Below are 21,076 nucleotides of genomic sequence, written 5' to 3' on the forward strand. Positions count from 1 at the left end.
ATAAAATGTACTGACGGTTAATAATATCGTTTAAAAATGAATTATCATTAAAACCGGTCATGATTATCACGATTTTGAAAACTTGTGGTAAATCCTGTCCAGTCAGCATCAGTCTGGTGCAGGCGCAGCGCTGTTTTTTGAATGAGAAGAAATGGCTTAAGGCAGTGACAGCACTCGGGAGATTTTTCAGCCTGAGGTGTGGTCATATTTTGGCTTTTACAAAAGTCCTGAGGGAAACTTAATCGAATATGGTCGCCCTGTCTGCAGAACATGCCAGAAGAAAGTCGCTGTAATAGGGGGAAACACGTCAAATCTGCGAACCCAAGGCAAGTGGACTTTGACCTCAATACAAAAACTACGTCTGGTATTACTGCAGTTGAACTTATAGTCTTCTCAACAGCCATCTGTTATAATCGCGTTGCGCATTATAACCAACCACACGTGTTTCTAATAATCAGAGAGGTGTTCAGATTAGCCAGAGTTTTGTTCAGAGCGTGCTGAAATCTGCACTCAAAACATGTGATGTACGCAGGAGATTCATTCATCATACAGTGGTTGACTATTTTTGTTCTATTTCAGCAGCGAAAATTGTTTCAAACAAACACAGCAGAACCACAGCGCATCTGATATGACTGGCATAAAGTTGGCTTTACATTCGAGATTTGCGAATTTAGGGACCGTCTCTAAAGTTACATACAAGATTGGTATACATGTTCCTAACTTCAATAGCATTTGAAGAGAAAGCTGTAAAGTGTTCATCTAGGTGTCAGGTATGATGCACACCTTTTGGATTTTTGATATTTAATAAAATAAACTGTCGATTCATATGAAAATATGGATATGCATTATTTCACTAGGATACTGTTTGGGCTCTTACACAAAATATGCTAGATTTAAATGCGTCATAGCTGATAGAACACTGATGAGAATATTGCTTGAGAATATATTTGCAGAGATAATATTAGAGATTATATTTACACCAAATTATTATTATTTATGCGTATGCGACGGCCATTATAAGGAAGGAAATCCCACAGAATAGAATCTAGCTTAAAAAAGTGCATAGAGCTGCTTGATTTATTTGTTGTTGATTTTAAAATGTAAAACTTGTTTTCAGTGTGTGCATCTGTTCTTTTTGAACACATTCGTCTCATTTGAAGAAAACCGTGATAAGATTGATAACCGTGATAATTTGGGCCATACTCTCACAACCTGTGAGAAGTGCCGGTACGCAAGAAAAAGTGAGGGTACGCTACTGATTAAAATACATAAGTTCCAGTACTGCATACCAGCTCATTTCAAGCACTGGACATGATGACTGGTAATCATGTAGCACACACTACCGTTCAAAAGTTTAGGGTTGGTAAGATTTATTTAAACGTTTTGAAAGAAGTCTCTTCTGCTCACCAAGGCTACAATTATTTTATTAAAAATACAGTAAAACCAGTAGTATTATGAAATATTACAATTTAACATAGCTGTTCTCTATTTGAATATATTATATAAATATGTATTCTAAAAATGTAATGTATTCTAATGTATGTATGTAATGTTCTAACTGTAGTAGCCTGGTGTCTTAAAACATGGCTGTGATGGCAAAGCTGAATTTTCAGCATCATTACTCCAGTCACATGATCCTTCAGAAATCGTTCTAATATGCTGATTTGCTGCTTGAGAAATATATATTATAGGAAGTTCAAAAGAACAGCATTTATTTGAAAACAAATGTTTTCACTTTTGATCAATTTAATGCACCCTTGCTGAATAAATGTGTCAAAACAAAAACAAAACAACTTTACCCCAAATTTATGAACAGAAGTGTATATCAGTAAAACTGTATAACATACTAACCACACATGCCATAAAACGGTTTGATCCTTTTAACCTATTGTAGAGCTTACATGGGTTATTTAGCATGTTTTAGCTAAATAAATTTGTCATGAATTCAAGAACAGCCATTCCGATTGCGATTCACTCAAGACATGCTATAATAAGTACAAAATGCGTGCGAAAATAGTACATTTATGCATGACAAATGACCCAAAGCTGTATGTAACAACTTTAGTATGCTAGTCTATTTTCTTCCCATACCAAACTAATTCAGTCAAATGAAAGGTGATGTGCAGGGCACAATAGCTCTCTTTCTCCTACAGTGATCTGGTTATGTAATGGACATGGCTCTGGTAATTCCTACAATCCTCTCTTTGGACTGCTTAAAATGTCAGTTTTGTGATTGAGGCTTGTCAGACCGACGGAACAGGTCCTGAATCAGGTTCTTCAGAGAACAGTGCTCAGCGCTTAAGAAGAGCCAGCTGACAGCGGGAGGGTGATTGACGGCAGTGCCTAAGTGTTCAGCGCCAGCATCTGTTTCTACAGCTCTTTATAAAAGAACAGCATGGAATCAGCCAGTGAACTGTGATCTCAGCTAGATTTACAAAAACAAAATCATTTATCTTTATTGCAGTGTCTTGAGTTACATTTCTAAATGCTAATTTGATCACAATGGGTTGAAATTATGTCAGTATGCCAGTATCTACAGTTGTGCTCAAAAATGTACATACACCTTGCAGAATCTAACTAAGAGGGATCATACAAAATGCATGTTTTTTTTTGTTTAGTTCTGTCCTGAATAAGATCGTTTACATTTGTTTACATATAGTCCAGGAGACAAAACTAGCTGAATTTGGGGTGATTTTTATTTTATTTTGTTTAAATATATATTTTTTTCATTTAGTACTGCCCTTCGGAAGCAACAGAAGATAGTTGAATGTTTTCCAGAAGACAAATTAAGTACAATGTACCTTGATCGTCAAATTCTAAAATAATTCACAAAACAAAAAAAACAGTTGTGGATCATTTAGCTAACGACATACGGTATTAAGAATAAAGGGTATGTAAACTGGCCTGGATGCCAGCCGAACTTAGAGGTCCCACAACATTTGAGGTTGGAAGTTCGGTCTGAACTTGATCTGTTGTGGAGCAACTATGCTCGAACCAGAGCTGTTAGGACCAATCAAATTGTCAGGGCGGGCTTTATACGATGATGGACAGATGATCAACAGTAACGTCATGCCCGTCACCAAAGAACGCTTGGGTTGAATTCATTCTAATCCTAAACAGAGAACTTGTTCGTATATGCATTCACCTTTACTATTTCTCTCAGAAATGATGATCGTGTTGGTAAGTACACCGTGAATCCTTAAATATTTTTTTACAACACCGGCAAAGATTGTTTACACTCATCTTCTTCTTCTACTTCTTCCAGCGTGCGTGCAGTTGAGTTCTGTTGACAACTATGCGTCGCTCAACACGTCACTTACTCCATTGCTCTGATTGGTTGTAGGTCTATCCAATTGAGTGTAGAAACATATTCTTTCTTGGTTCAGTTGAAACACGTCCCCATAATCACAGCCCAGTGGAGCAGTATCAGACTCATATTCTGACTAGAATCTGAGTATGACGACATCAGGCTATATGTGAACATTTGAACAGGGTCATTTTTATAAATTCAGCTATTTTTTGTCTTGTGGACTATATCAAAGACTTCATATATAGGACTGTGCACTGATTACTTATGAATGGGAGAAAGTGCAACGCCCAATATGGCGAATAAGCCCCGCCTTCTAAATGAAAGAGCCAATCATTGATTAGTAAAGTCATCCGTTAGAAGCTCTGGTTGCTATAGAGAAACAGGTGCTCATGCGCATTAGCTTTGTCAAGGCTGAAAAATTCAGTTTTTTGGTCATGATTCCAGCGTTTAGAAACCAAATTTATGAGAAAGTTGTCAGATTTCCCCATTTAAAGAGATAGGAGCTGCACTTGCATGCATGAGAGGCGTTTCAAAGATGGCCAACGAGTGAAATGACTTGTCTTAAAGGGACTTTGACAACACTCTAAAAAAATGCTGGGTTAGAAATAACCCAAGTTGGGTTGAAAATGGACTAGCCCAGCAATTGGGTTGTTTTAACCCAGCAATTGGGTTGTTTTAAGCAAACATTTAACCCAACATTTCACCCAATGCTGGGTTAAAACAACCCAATTGCTGGGTTAGTCCATTTTCAACCCAACTTGGGTTATTTTTAACCCAGCATTTTTTAGAGTGTATGTAAACATCTTTTATGTAAAATATCGCATTCAGGACAGTACTTAATAAAAAAATAACATGCACTTTGGCATGATCCCTCTTAATTTGTTAAAATCATTAACATTTTGTAGATTCTGCAAGGTGTATGTAAACTTTTGAGCATGACTGTACATGTGGATCAAATTTGATGCCAAGTTCGAAAAAACATTCAACCCAAAAATCAAAGCACCACAAATGACTGTGTTTAGCAAGTTGTGCAGAACCAAACTTTTGATAATCAGAATAAACTCTGGTTCATCTTATACAGGCCACAATCCTATTATTTTTGCACTCGGGTAAAGTGAGCATTAAAATATATGTATCTGCAAACAAAAGCTGAAAATACAGACAAGCTCAAAGATATCTTGTTTACTAGGTGCCTCAAAGTATTTTCTTTCAAAGATTTGACAGCACAAACATTGCAATGTTGAAAAGTTCTGTGGCTAGATCTTCCTTTCAAGTTCTAACTGTAGTAGTCTTAAAAACATGGCTGTTCCCTGTTGGACTCCTTTGCATTATGACAATTGTAAATTGCATAAAGCCAGTCAATTAGACTGGAATTGCCAATCTGATTGGAACAGGAATTTCAGCCAGCACTGATGCATATTGCCAGTTTTGTGCAATATGCATAAGACGGTCTGTGAATGGACTGTGGGCGGTCTGTGGGTGTGCCGTCTGTGGCTGAGCCGAGTGTAAAGCTAAACACACACGGCAGTGATTAAATCGGCAGTTAGCCAAGCTGCTGTACTTTTGGTCGCTACTGCTAGTTGCAGACTTGTCATGTCGCCAATGGTTACAAATGCTCATCTTACTAACTCTTATTTTTACGCACTGTACCCATTCGTTTTAACACTTGATTTACTAAAGGTTTATCGAATACCCCAAAACATGCCCATTTGCTTGCAAAATTTAGTTTACCAATTGTTTTCCACAGCCAGTATTAGAGTTATGTTAATTCCAATCAATCAAATAGAGCTTTACAAGTAGAAGTTTACAACGAGCCCGTTATACATAAATGAGGCGCTTTTGTGCTGAAGAGAATAACAGTGCCTTATTCACAGTACATCGATATTTCAGCACATTTAGCCTAGTGATGATTTTGCTAATGAATAAGATGCAAATGTTTGTGGTGTAATAGAGAGCTGGAGGGATCCCAGAAAAGATCATTTTAGCATTTCTGGTTCCATTGTTCAGAAAAGTCAATGGGTTTTTGGTTAAATGCCTGAAATAAGGTATGTGGTGAACACAAGCTCAATATATTTTTATGTTTTATTCTACAACAAAAAATACAACGGTAATACCCTCTTGTAATGTCTTGAAAAGGGCAGTTGCTAACAAGTGGCTAACTGGGACTACAGAGGTTGTTGGGAATGTTAAACGTGATCACAGCGAACAGGAAAACTCATCTACTCACTAGTCGCTTTCACAGCCTCACGGGTTATAATTGTGCTCTTGCAAACTATTCAAACTCAAACTTTCAGTGAAAAAGTTGTCGGAAACTTAAGAATGATGACGTTGAAGTCATATGACCATAGTTTGTTTACTTCTGTTGGTTGTACTGAGGCTTCATTTGTGAAATGTGAAGATTATCATGATGAGCAATATGTGTAAGAATCATAAACAATTGTTGGTATCCAAAAGCTAATGGAAAAATCCAGGGTAATGCTAACCTTCAGACAGCAGAAGATCTGGACTCTATAGCAACTTTCATTGGCCAAGGACCACCCAGAGGCCATCTGACTGACATTTAAAGCAACCAATCACAGTTTGTTTTGTTACACGTCATCTTTAGGGACGTGAAAACAAAGTTGATATCCCTCCAATAACAGACCGGTGTGCAGACCCATATCCTTTCGGCAAACAAGTATAAATATCACTTTTTGTTTAGTTTTTTTTTAAAGAGTCTATACCATGAACTTCTTATACTTTTGAAAATCCAGTGTTTAGTTGATCCTGATAAGCCCTCATTAGCTGCTTTTCCACTGTCCGGTCAGTGCGAGCCAGGACTTTCAACGGGCCGGGCTGGGCTAATAGCCTTGAAACTGTAGCACTGAGCCCAAAACCATGCTGTGTTTCCAGAGTCGGGCTTGAAGCTCCGCAACTTCTTCACTGAAACCCGCCCATGATACGCCTCTTTGGAAAGACATCACACAAACCCATCATTTCACCAACAAATGGAAGTTTTATCCGAAAACGAATCAGAAAGAAATCACTGGAAACTAGCCAGATCGCAAAAGGAAAATACTAAAGGCGTCTGTTTGTTGGAATTTTTGTTATTTACTTAAAGATTTAAAACCCAAGCACTGATGTTTTACCACAGTTTTACAACAATAAGTGATGCATTGATCATAATAAATTAATTTGTTAAGATTGCACATTAGTCCCACAGAAATAAAGTGGAATTTATCGTTATTTTACAAAAGAAAGAGGACGCGTCTGTTTCTGTTTATTTGTAGTCGCAGGACAGTATGTTTACATCACATTTAGAAAGAACGATCATTTCTACTAATTTTCCATCAAAAATACGAGTGCTTTAGCACTTTCTCCAGTGACAGTCCCAATACAGTTATATTTTTAGTCAGAGAAAGAGGATGCTCCTGAAAAAACGCTTTATTTTTATGACATTTGTGAAGCTAAATATGGATATCAGACAGTCCGATATAAAGAGATAAAAACACGATTGTGATAGCCTATTTGATTTGTCTGATTTCTTCAAGCAGTCGTATTTACCATGTTTACTATAGTAATGGTTAGCGCGCATAGTCTTTTGCATCGCATATAAATATTTCTGCCTTATAGGGTGATCAGAATCCACATCGGATCACAAACAGAAGTTATTTCAAACACTTGCTGCAGTCTGAAAGTGAGTTGAGCTAAAATGATTTTAAAAGTCTTTGATTCTTATGTTGGCTGGTATATGAAATCATCCACGGCGCTGCTGTCTCCAGACTCAGGTAAAGTCCGACCTTTGTTCGTAACCACTCCTCTAGCCCCAGTTGGCCAGTTTTGGACCAAGGTATTCGGTGGGCTAAAAACCCCTGGCCATGTGCCCCGATCAAGCCCCGGAAGTGACAGGGGAAACGCGGCTGGCCCTGGCACGCACTAGCATGTCCGTTTTTTGGCCCGACAGTGGAAACACAGCAGCTTTCTTCTTCCATGAGGGGGTTTGGCATCACAATGGCTTTTTTTCCAGGTGGACCCTAGAGAACACAACACACTTTCCCGGATAACCTGTAGAATTCTACCAACAGATGACTTAAAGTGTTTCATGTTTTGTGTGCCTTATGCATCAACCAACAGTCTGTGGGAGTGACGTCTGAGGCTGAGACTAGGGTGATGCTAATTTGTAGGTTGGTCTTCAAAAATACGTCATCACTGCAGGGCTCTATACCCCTTGTAAAAGTGGAGTAACTGGTTGGTGAATTCGCCCAGGACAGAGCAGATACTAGCCATTATGACCTTCAACTGTTTGATTAACATAACCAGGCTTCTGGCATAACTCACTAAAAGCATTTAAAGGGCTCTGTAAGATGTGTGTTGAATGACATTGAAGGTAGGTTCTAAGCTTTTCTTTATAACGTGGAATGGGATGGTACATGCTGTGCCTCTCAATGAAGGTTTAGTGAGAGATCAATAGTTACACATTAAAGTACTGTTCTCTGCTCGTGCCTATATGACCAGCTATCAATAGTGCTTTTGAGTATGTGTGTGTGTGTGTGTGTGTATGGGTGGATTTTTCTATAGATATAATGAATAACTGGGCATAACCCACCATTTGATTAGACTCTAAATTATTCAACATGGACACCAGACGGCAGAGGTCGAGCAATTCTTACAAAGTCAAACAACATCCTCTCTTCAGAGGAAAAACTAATTCCACCGACACTCATCATTACCTTCTGCTTAGTGTTTGTCCACTTATTCATTGAAGAGTTTTGGATGACTGACTACTTCATAATTCAACAGCATGGCTTATCTGCATAATGTTGATAAGGGGCCATACAATATAGGACAACCGTAATGAAATATTAACAGCCTGTAGTCTGATGGAAGTCGTTGCTGGTGCTGTACGAGTGCTAGGTTCATTCTGGAAGCTCTGCTCTTTTCTTCCACATTCAGAGACGAGCCAACAGAAAGCAGATCAAAGCAGCAAGGGTCACTGTGACAGCTACAGAAAGCTCGTCTTTGATCCTTTAAAACTCTTTGTGACTCTTTACACCTTTCAGCCGTATGAGGGTGTTTCTTCATCTATGGGCACTTTCGCCCCTTTAGACTTGGGGGGGAAAAAAACTCTTTAAACACTTTTCCCACTCTCACGGCTTTAATTTGTCCACTAACAATGCCCAGCGGTGGACAAGCATGACGCATCACTGGGAGGATTGTGTATTTTTTTAAATAAATATCACAAACATTTAATCCAGTGTCATTCCTATCACATCTCAAATGGTCTTTATGGGTGTACTCACACTAGCCAGTTTGAACCGTGCCCGAGTGCGTTTGACCACCAAAGCGTGGTTCGTTTGACTAGTGTGAGTGCTCCGAACCGTGCCCGGGCGCGGCTCGAATAGCCGGCCCTGGCCCGCTTGGAAGAGGTGGGCCAGAGCACGGTTCAGTTGGACTCGGGCGCGGTTCGCATGCAGTGTGAGCGCTAACCGTGCTGGAGCACGGAACAGCTGCGCGCTACTATCAACATTACGACAGCAAACACCAAACTATTACTACTTGGATACACTTTCCAATTAAATCAAGTATATTCACGTTTATAACGGTCCTGGTTCTCACCTCATTGATGAACATGAATTGTAGTTTGCGAGCAGTCTATTAGCGAAAACACTTTTCTTCCCGTTTTCTTCAAAACAAAAAGTTGCATCATGAATGATGTAAGCGTGCTCCGGTCCGCTATGTTAAGTGCAATGTGAGTGCAGGCCAGCGGGGGAGTGGGGAGGGGGGACAATCGCGCTCGGGCACGGTACAAGGCAACCATGCCTAGTGTGAGTACACCCTATAATGGATATTACATTGATGATAAACATTTTTGGAATAAATAAATTGACAGCATTTAGGTATCCCAAATACACACAATTAAATAATATTTTGACACTTTTTAAATACAATGAAAAAAATTACATCTCGATTGCAAATTATTAAATATAATACTAAAAATCTCTCAACTAATGCTGTAAACATGAAGAGAGCTTATTAAAGGTCCCATGGCATGGCATTTTTCTATTATTTTATAATGTTTCCTGAGGTGTACTTATATTGTTTCATATCAAAAGTAACCTGCTCTGTGTCCTCTTTGCTTTACGATTTTTCATCGAGAGAACGTGAGAACAGTGTCAATAGCGTGAGAGTTGGCAGCCCTGTTCCTGATGTAGTTAAAAAGATTCACGCTAGAGTTGAAGTACTCGAGACTGGTCTCGGTCTTGACCACATTTGTACTCGGTTTTGTCTAAGTCTCAGACTTAGAGGACTCTGGATTTTGTTTCAAGACCCGTCAAGACCACAACTGCTGGGATATCACTAAATTGCCGGTGCATTGTCTGATTTAATTATTAACATCATTAGTGCGATTGGATGTAAAACTTACTGCTTCAGATGCAATCAATAACTTATTTCTACTTTGATTTATTTATTGTCGTGGTTCAGAAATTAATCAGGGATTGTGTAAAAGTCACCTAAATGAATACAAATGCTCACAAAATTCAAGTTATTGCAAAAAAAGTAGGAGATCTGGATTTTTATATTATAACGTGATATAATTAAGCGATATCACAAGAGCAAGAGAGCTGTTTTCACAAATTTGAGCATGACTGAAAATATGATATTGCTTTTATACAAAAAAAAAACATTAATCAGAACATTATTTATGCAATTGTGATTTACCAGTTCTGCAGTGCAAAGATGAATTTTGTGGTTAATGATTTCATTCGATTGGTAATAGCTCTATATGCGTCTTATTCTACTTATATGTATCGACTAAAAATAAGTAATTTCTCAGGCAATGTGGTCTTGGTCTCAACACACATGGTCTTGGTCTTGGATTAGGTGGTCTTGACTACAACACTAATTCACGCACCACAACAAGACAATATACGAGACGAGAGGGCAGAACATTTCATTCATTTATGTGAAATTCTTCTGAAAAACGAAGGCTGTCAATTCTAAAATCAACATCAAATAAAAATTAGCTTTGAATAATGCACGAGAATGAGATATTATAACACCATAAACGCTAAATAGCTCTTAAATAATTCACATTTTAAATATCCAGGACATTTTTTTACCTGAATCCGGGTTCATTTCCATCTCTAGTCCACACCTAAGGACAGACATGAACCAGACAAATGTTTTTTTTTATTTTGTGCATGGGTTTTTAAGTTAAGGCCGTGCAAATCAGAGTGGAAACACTGTTCTACTTCAGCTCTTAGGGAATTGGGAAATAATTCAGTATAAAGTGCCCAAAGGAGACTGGTGTTACCGATGGGAATAGCACATTCTCAGTCTGGGCACAATAGTTATCAGAGAACACTAAATGGACTCATTTGCCTTATAGGTTTGTCCCGTTTGTGCGGTTACGAGAAAAAAAAAAAGACTGAGAATGACCTCAACAACACTTGAGCTAATGCACAAGGCACAGTAGATTAATGGCTGGGATGCTTCACCTAAGAACATAATCACATTCTATGTTTTATATACCGCAAAACAAAGAGGCAGAGCCATTTTGGTTCAATAAAGATGGCATCTCAGTCGCACAATAGCATTATCAAAGAGCCCAGCCAACAAACAGCACTGCTGACCGGTATCTAACCCCAGTGCATAGCTTACTTGAAGCCACCTGTTATTTTTCAATTACCAGGTGGCGGGTACATCTTGCTTTTATCTGGCCACAATCCAAAAAATGCCGTCTTTCCGGATGTACAAAGCATGTGTTGCACGTTCAACGCAACAATAAAGTAGCAGAGTGTTTTTCTTTCTTTCTTTCTTTTTTCCAAGCAAGGTACAAAAAGCAATTGCCCGGAGCATAATTTGTAAACTGTGAATGTTGGCACAGTAACTATAAATACAAGGTTGTTCGTATTTTTCTGTAATTCCCCTGTTATTTCCCTAAGGGCTTCAGGAAACAGTTGATACAGCAACAATATCAATATTACAAATTAATGTTATGTCTTCACCTGTGTACTCATTTCACACAGTGTTGAAATAACAAGAAATGGCACCTATTGCATCAATAACTGGATTTCTTTGTCACTGCCACAATACAAGGGGTTTGTAGATGGTAAAATGGTAAACGGACTGCATTTATATAGCGCTTTCAACAGACCCGACGGTGTATAGATGGTTGCCAGAGCATTGCTATGCAGTTGCTATGGGGCACAGAGTTTTTATGTCACTATGTGGTCACTAGGGTGTTCATGGTGGTTGCTAGGCTATAACCTTTATAAAGTTTCTTCTTCAATGCAAATCTATGGGACCTGTTTTTTATCTTCTGCCATATGAAAATAAAAAAATTGCATGAATCTGATAATACTTTGAAAAGTAGCATTCATACCATTCTGCAGCATAATATGCATGCTAAAGATTAATACTTACACTACAGTTCAAAGGTTTGGAGTAAAATGGTGAAATATAATTACAAAATAACATTTAAACATTTAAAAATGTAAACTTATTCCTAGATGTCAAAGCTGAATTTTCAGCATGGTCATTCCAGTCTTCAGTGTCACATGATCTTTCAGAAATCATTATAATATGCTGATTTGCTGCTCAAGAAATATTCTGATTATAATCAATGTTGAGAACAGTTGTGCTGCTTAATTTCCTCTGGAAACTGTGATACAGTTTTCAAGATTCTTTGATGAACAGCATTTATTTGAAATAGAAATATTTTGCAATATAATAAACTTCTTTACTGTCATTTACTGTCAAAATCGTACTGACCCCAAACTTTTGAATGGTAAATGTAATTGCTAATTTCCCTGTAAACAAATTTGTTTGTAAATAATGTTGTAAGTAAATGAGTGTAATGAAATAATGTAAATTATGTGTTTTTATATCAAGAGGCTGAACAAATGGAAATGAGTGTAGATTACTGTAGGCGTCTTGTTCCTACAAAATCACACAACAATACCATATACAGTTGGCAATGGTTTAGTGCCTCTCACTTTTGGCTCCATAATAGCTGATTTGAATAGCAGTGTTAATCTGAGGTGTAAAATGAGGAGAGGAAGACAATGAGCTTGTGTTTCTCCAGAGGATATCTGTGCTTGCCAGCAATGACTGCTGCCCTTTCTATTTACCTTTATGAAGGGCAGAAACTGACAGAAAGAACAGATCCCACAGGCGACAAAACAGTCTTATGATTAGCCTTTCTCTTTAAGAGAGATGGGAATTTAACGATTCTGTTCTGACTCCAATTTTACTTAATGATTGTGGACCCTTGATTCTTTTAGTACTTTTTATAAAGACCTCATTAAATTTAACACATTTTAGTAAGGTCTTATTACCAATTTTGCTTCCCAATATATTTTTACTGTAAAAAAAAGACTGACTTATTCATATTTTTGTCATGACAACTCTCAGAAAGATTGTTATGGTAATAGAGATTGGCATGGTAATAGATATGGCAATGTTAATGTATTGGCAGAATAGATCATCTATAGCTGCTGCAGAGCAAGTACCACTACATTCACAGACAGCTGTGAGCATGTAAGACATTCTTATGTAAGATGCAAGACATCTGTAATGTCTGTAATGCTTACATCTGTAAGCATGTAAGACACAGCGGATACACGCACGCACGCACAATATATATATATATATATATATATATATATATATATATATATATATATATATATATATATATATATATATATATATATATATATATATATATATATATATATATATATATATATATATATATATATATATATATATATATATATATATATATATATATATATATATATCCCCCCAGAATGTGGTATATACACTGTATATATACAGGTGCTGGTCATTTAATTAGAATATAATCAAAAAGTTGATTTATTTCACTAATTCCATTCAAAAAGTGAAACTTGTATATTATATTCATTCATTACACACAGACTGATATATTTCAAATGTTTATTTCTTTTCATTTTGATGATTATAACTGACAACTAAGGAAAATCCCAAATTCAGTATCTCAGAAAATTAGAATATTGTGAAAAGGTTCAGTATTGAAGACACCTGGTGCCACACTCTAATCAGCTAATTAACTCAAAACACCTGCAAAGGCCTTTAAATGGTCTCTCAGTCTAGTTCTGTATAGGCTACACAATCATGGGGAGGACTGCTGACTTGACAGTTGTCCAAAAGACGACCATTGACACCTTGCACAAGGAGGGCAAGACACAAAAGGTCATTACAAAAGAGGCTGGCTGTTCACAGAGCTCTGTGTCCAAGCACATTAATAGAAGGCGAAGGGAAGGAAAAGATGTGGTAGAAAAAAAGTGTACAAGCAATAGGGATAACCGCACCCTGGAGAGGATTTTGAAACAAAACCCATTCAAAAATGTGGGGGAGATTCACAAAGAGTGGACTGCAGCTGGAGTCAGTGCTTCAAGAACCACTACGCACAGACGTATGCAAGACATGGGTTTCAGCTGTCGCATTCCTTGTGTCAAGACACTCTTGAAAAACAGACAGCGTCAGAAGTAGGGCTGGGCGATATATCGCATGACATTGTTAGGCGCATCTCGTCAGTAAAGCCGGTTCCTTGATTAGTAGTAAATCGCCATCACCTGCTTTCAGATAGAGCGGCATTTACTACACAGAGCCGTAGTTCACTGACAAGCTGAGCCATATCGCATTAATTATCGCAGGCGATACGTCCGCGATAATTAATGCGATATGGCTCAGCTTGTGACGCACCTTAAGTTTAATAACAAGCACAGACTGTGTTAAATAGAATTTGAAGTAAAATGTATCTGTCCTACACTGTTTTCTACTTTAGCAAATAAAAGGAAGAAACGCTTAATCCCCAGTGAGAGACGTAAATGAAGATTTGGGAAAATAAATAAGAGATTCCATGTTCAGGAGAATAAAATGGGGTAAGCCTATTGTTAAATTTGTGGAAAATCAGGTGACTAGATCGCAAAACGCAGGCAAAGCTTAAATTTGGCTCACCTCGCAAAGCCTACCTCTCTCGTTCGGCATGAATCCATACGTTTCCATGGCTGCGATGTAACATATAATTGTGAACCTATTATTTATTTTGTAAATAAAGCTTTGTGCTTCACCCATGTCATAATATTCACGTAAAAAAATGTTTGAAAAAAAAACCCTAACAAAAAAAGTATTTTGGCCATCCACCGCCGGTGCTACTCAACCACCACGGTGGCGCTATACCACTGTAGACACCACGGTTGTCACATTTACCGGCACAGCCCTAGCTGCATACTGTATGTAACATACATGAATGAACCCCCATAGTAGATCTATACAGGTGGAGCTGGGGATAGTGGAGGGTTTCTGAAAGTGTGCTGCAGACTGCTAACAGCAACACTACCAGTATTTGTTTGAATGTTGAGCCGCAGCTCATATATATGCATATTTATGCAGTGCAGACTGTTTGATAACATTATTTAATTTTTATTTATTAAATATCTGTATATAAAGGCCACAGGTAAATATGACATTTATTTTAATGGGTTTACCTGAGAGCTGGAAAAACCAAACTCTGGTCAGGCCAATCACAGCGTGTGTAGAGTTGGTGGGCGGGCTTAAAGGGGTCATAGAATGGTACATGCACTTTCACAAGTTGATTATACGGAAATGTGTGTTGGCAGTGCCTGTACACAACCATCCTATATTGATAAAAATACATCCAGTGTTTTTTTTTTAATCTCCTTATTTATTTTCCCCTGTCTCAAATCGAGCCGTCCGACCGTGTGACGTTACACGGTGTACGCCCCTCCTACGATTGTTGATTGACAGCAGCGTTTCAACACAGACCCGCCCTGAGCGAGCTGTCATCAGTCCGCCATTGTTGATACTCTGGAGCAGAATGGCGTCTAAGCGATTGTGGTGTTGTGTTGTTGGGTGTAATAACGAACACAGCAGTCATTTTGATGTTCCTAAATCCGAACCGCTGAAGACCCAGAGGCTGCTGAGTTTTGTTTTAGAAGGGAGTATTCCCCCCGATCAAAGTCAATGTTTGCGCAATCATTTCTCAGCAGACTGCTTTATAAACGAGCGTCAGTATAAAGCAGGTTTTGCTAATAAGCTGCTCTTGAAAAAAGGATCGTGTTCCTGCTGCACCTCAGGAAGATCGAAGATGTGAGTGTAACGTTTTATTAACCTTTATATTAATCTTTGCAAATCGCTTGCACGCTTCACGATGAATGAGGCTAAAGTTTACAGGGTAAGTTACATTACGGCATGCTTTCTGTTTATGACATTCTCAATATAATTCATAATCCCACGTTTATAATGAACAACGCGTTATGTTTATTACAAACTGTGTACTCGGGTGATAAAGTTAACGTGGTAACACTACACTAAGCTTACTTTTGTACATGGTTTATAACGGTGTCTGTTACTGATTAAGAAGTAATGTAAAAAAAAAAAATCTTATAACATATCATCAATCTGTCAATGAACTAACACATCAGTAAACACATAGCAACTACGCTACTCTGCCAGTACAAAGATAGATCAAAGTGACATGACGTTAACCAACCATTCAGAAACGTTCGTCCTCTGTTCCTGGTCCGACTCCGGTTCAAAATGATAAGGTTGCTTAGATGTGTCCTCAGAGACTCCCGTTGCCATTATTTCACGAAAATATACCCTCAAATGTTGTCAAGGCAACACTCCACGTGTGTTGTGGTGTTGTGTCGGGTCGAACCGAACGCCCCACAGAGCAGAGGGGGCGGGGTGAGCAAAGCTCATTATCATTTAAAGTCACATACACTGAAATGACTTGCTAAAAACTGAGCTGGTTTTGACCAGGTAAATTGAGTGTTTTCTTACAATACTAATGAGAATTTTTAATTAAAGTATATTACAAACATTTCATTTAGACACTAAAGAATCATATTAACTTGCACAAAAATGTCATTCTATGACCCCTTTAACATAATGACGGCACGTCACGGCTGAGTTGCGGAGGTTCTGCGTGCTGCTACTCGTAAACAAAGCTGACGAGCAGCGGTCTTTTGAATCGGCTTTGGCCGCGACTCTGGAAGACTTGGAGTTAAGCTTTTCTTTGAGAAAAGAACGGCACTGAAGTCATTCTTAAGAAAAGATGATATGTTCAAAGTTTTGCCTACCGGATACGGCGAAAGTCTATCAACTAACATTAGCTCGGCTTCACCTTCTTCTTCGCTCTGGTTGGTTGTAGCGCTAAGCAATTGCGTGCAGAGGGAATTTGAAAGACAACCGTTTATCCCGCCCCTCGGATTGAGCCCTGCCAATGGCGAGTTCCCAGACCCAACATCTTGATGTGGGTCTGGCTTGTCAGGCTAAATATCCGTTACTCCCCTTACAAAACTATTGGTGAATAATTCTCCACTCTGTGTCTTTCAGGGTTCATCAATATAATTTTCAAACCAAGCCCAAGCAAGACTGATTGTCTGAGTGCTATGTCATAATTAAAAGTGTAATGAAGTGGTAGAAAAAGAAAAGAAATTAATGTGAACAAGTGTTTGGTTTACAGAGTGATTAGATGTCAGTAAGGGTGACATTTGAGTGCTTCGCGTTAGACAGAATGAGGAAAGTGCAAGAAAGAAAGCCAGAGACCCAAATCAGTGGCTCTCGTCCCACAGGTATGAGCACACCAACGAGAGAGAGCAAACTGAACAAACATAGACAAGATTTTGGCATCCTTCCCTCTTTCATTGCTGCTGGAGATTACACTGGCTGACGAGAGCAATTATAGTACAATCTGTTGATTACCTCGCTGTGAGAAATGCTCTTTTTCTTTGGAATAACATGCACTGATAAATCGACTTTATGGAAGCCCTGTATAATTTGGCTGTTTTAGGGTCAAACCCTCCAGACACATTTTTAGCTATATATGGATGCACAGCGCAGCCCTTCAGTAGGGTAACTGACAGATATTCAATAGGTTAAATACATTTAACCTTTCATTTAAAAAAACTGTCGTAAATGTTTTTCATAAAAGAGGTCTAGGGAATATGCATAATAATGGGACAATCTCATAAGTCTTTGAAGTCTGACATCCCTTAGAAGCACTCTGCTAAGAAAAATCCATATCTAAATAAACATTTTGCTTTACCTCACTAATCTAACAGACCGTCTTAACACATCATTATTTAAAAGCAGAGTTATAATTAACACAAAACTAAAACATTTTTGTTTATTGAAATAAATCTGCAATAAAGACAAATATAAATATTAGACGAAAAAATTTATGAAAATTTGAAACCATGCCTTGACAAATAACTGGAAAAAGTTGAAGCTGGATTTTTTTTAAAAATAAAACAGAACTAAAACTGAAACAAAAAATAAATTAAACATAAATAGTTATATTTAAATAATAATAATAATAATAGTCAAAATACAAATGTCAAAAGCATATAACAAAATATCTAAAACTTAAACTAAAACTGAAAAAATAAAAATATGAAAAAGCTAATACAGTTAGCCAAATAGAGGTGGATGATAACATGACTTATTTGAATCTTATTTCACTTTGTTTTATTTCTTTTTATTTAATCATTTGATCATTGTTATTAAAATAAGGACCAAACAATAGGACAAACACAATAACGGTAATAATAATCCTTTAAAATTTAATTTGACAACGCGTTTTATTCATATCAGATACACATTGTCTTGGTAACTATAAAGTTTACTTTATTCTTCCAGTTCAGTTTATTTGGATATTTAGTTGAAAATGTAGTGTCCCCAGCTGAGCAAGCCAAGCCAAGGCGACAGTGGCAAGGAACCAAAACTCCATCAGGTGGCATAATGGAGAAAAATATTACTAACAATTTCTCAAAGACACTATTTGAAGGACCCCAAGATATTTCTAGTACTTATGTTCGACTGACACACCTGTTTCTTTTCTTATATATATACACACATACATACATACATACATACATACATACATACACATACATACACACACACACTCACATATTGCAATTTCTACTCAATAAAATATTTTAGAGCTTAAATTACTAAAAAAAAACATAATAATAATAGAAATTTCCATGACTTTTTCACACTTTTCGAATTCCCTCATATATCCGGGTTTCTCCAAGACAGTGAGTGAGAATCCTGGTTCATAAATAAAAATGACAGCTGTTGAAAAATCTAATTAAAATAAACACAATGCCAGCTTACATCTTAATCTTTTGCTATTTGAGCTCATGTTTTGTCTTATTTTAAATAATTTTAACCCATCTTGAGGCCTCCCTTGGAAATTAGCTGAGGCCCCCTGCTTAAGAACCACTGCTGTAAAGGCAGATAGTGAGGGCATTTTCACAATCTAATATCACACACACCCCTACTTTCCACATAATTACAATGAATGGGGACCAAAGCTTTATTTTTTCAAAAACACCACTGAAGTTACATAGAAGTCTCCAAGAAGCAGTCCACATGGTTCATGTACTATATTTCAAGTATTCAGAAACCATAATTTGACAAAAATTTAAGTTATGTGTAACATCTATTTATCCCTTTAAATGTACACTCACCGGCCACTTAATTAGCTAAACCTGTTTAACTGCTCATTAATGCAAATATCGAATCAGTCAATTACATGGCAGCAACTCAATGCATTTAGGAATGTAGACATGGTCAAGACGATCTTCTGAAGTTCAAACTGGGGTGCGTTTCCCGAAAGCAACTATGGTCGCAAGTTCATTAACAACATAGTTCAACGAGTCAGTGTTTCCCAAACCATAGTTCCACGAACACTCTCAAACAGCATCGCAAACTTGTGCGGATGGAGCGACAGCTCTCGAGCTGTGGTTAGAAGCAATGTTTCTTGTTTGCATGACGTGGACTTAAATCCTTATCTTGAGCAAAAATAACCAAGCTGACATTCAGTATTATATATATTTTATTTCGAATACATACAAAGGTCATTTACGTCTTTTAGTTTGTCAAGAGATTTAAAGCACCGTTTTAAAGAGTGCGCATGTGCGTACAGGTACATGCTCTAGTACGTAACAACGAGCCTATGATTGAATCAGGAAACAAAGCAAAATAACTGAGAAAAATTAGAATTATTCCTCAGATGCCATGTCTGTAGCAAAAACATAACTAAAATAAGTTATTACTCCACCACCTGCGTGACATCATTAGGGTTGAACAACAAATTTGCAACAGTACGGTTTCGGGAAGATTCGATTTCTTCAGTGATGCATTGCACTATGGTAGTTAACAGCGAGTTACACTGTTGTACGGGAAACGCACCCCTGAGCATCAAAATGAGGTTGCAGAAGAGCATCTCTAAACGCACAACACCTTGACGCAGATGGGCTACAGCAGCTGAAAAAAGACAGTCCAGTCAGCTAAGAACAGGAAATTGAGACCACAATTTGCTCCCACCAAAACTAGACAATAGAAGATTGCAGAAACATGGCCTGGTCTGATGAATCTCGATGGTAGGGTCAGAATTTGGCATAAACAACATGAAAGCATGGATCCATCCTGCCTTGAATCAGGCTCAGGCTGCTGCTGCTGGTGGTGTAATGGTGTGGGGATATTTTCCTGGCACACTTTGGGCCCCTCAGTACCAATTGTAAAAGCATTGTTTAAAGGGGTACTTCACAGCTGGAAAGATGAATGTGTATTTTAAATTGGGTCATTTATGTGCTAGAAATGTGAAATTATTTTAGAAGTTGGTGCCTTCTAGACTGAGGAAAGACAGAAAAAGTATTTTGGGCTCATATGGATGAAAGACAACAACTCCCAGAATGCACTTGCTTCGCTGTCCTACAAGGCCACTCCCAAGCCACGCCTACTGATTACATTTCTTGCCCACCGCGGCACCACCCCACCGTCGTTTGGATTTTTATAGTAATAAAATAATTTAGTTCAGTTAGAGAACAGACGCTACAATTAAAAGTCGGGGAGCACGATCATTCAAAAATACCACCCGGTTTCTACTGATACAAAGCTTAATGCTAAATCGCTGAAGTAACCCTTTAAATGCTGTAGCCTGCCTGAGTATTGTTGCTGACCATGTCCATCCCTTTATAACTACAGTCTACACATCTTCTGATGACAGTGAGTTCATTAAACTCAAATGGCCTCCACAGTCACCAGATCTCAATCCAATAGAGCACCATTGGGATGTTGTGGAACAGGAGATTTGCATCATGGATGTGCAGCTGAAAAATCTGCAGCAACTGGGTGATGCTCTCATGTCAATAGGGACCAAAATCTCTGAGGAACATTTCCAGCACCTTGTTGAATCTATGCCATGAAAAATTAAGGCAGTTCTGAAGGCAAAGAGGGGTCCAACCCGGTACTAGCAAGGTGTACCTAATGAAGCGGCCAGTGATTGTATATAGGCCTACTAACAGAAACATTTGAGAAAATACAGCAAAGATAAATAAATAAAAAGGAAACTACAGAAGTGTTTCGATTCCATTGCAGTGTTTTGCACTCTAGGCCACAAAGGTACAGAGGTAACGTGTGAGAAACAGCATTAGAAACAGGAGGGAAAAATGAAAGGGAATGTGAGAGATTGCTTGTAGCATACTGCTGGAGGGAAAAAGCAGGTCTACACTGAATACTAAGCAAAACGGACAGCAGCAGATGCTAGCAGCGGTCTGTTGTCAGAGGAAATGCCTCCCACACGACAACAGAGAAAAAGCACACAGGCAAACGCAGGCCAAAGGGATCCCCCCTGGAGTACATCGTCCCCTATTACAAAGAGACCTGGGCACAATCGTTCACTTTATAGAACTTTAT

General features: G+C 38.1%; 1 protein-coding gene across 3 annotated transcripts in view; it reads right to left on the reverse strand.

Moving 5' to 3' along the window:
• Window positions 1-21,076, reverse strand: part of doc2b (double C2-like domains, beta) — a 394,892-nt gene that overhangs the window by 81,073 nt on the left and 292,743 nt on the right. The window lies entirely within an intron of this gene.

The sequence above is a fragment of the Gobio gobio genome, assembly GCF_949357685.1.
Source record: "Gobio gobio genome assembly, chromosome: 4".
NCBI lineage: Eukaryota > Metazoa > Chordata > Actinopteri > Cypriniformes > Gobionidae > Gobio > Gobio gobio.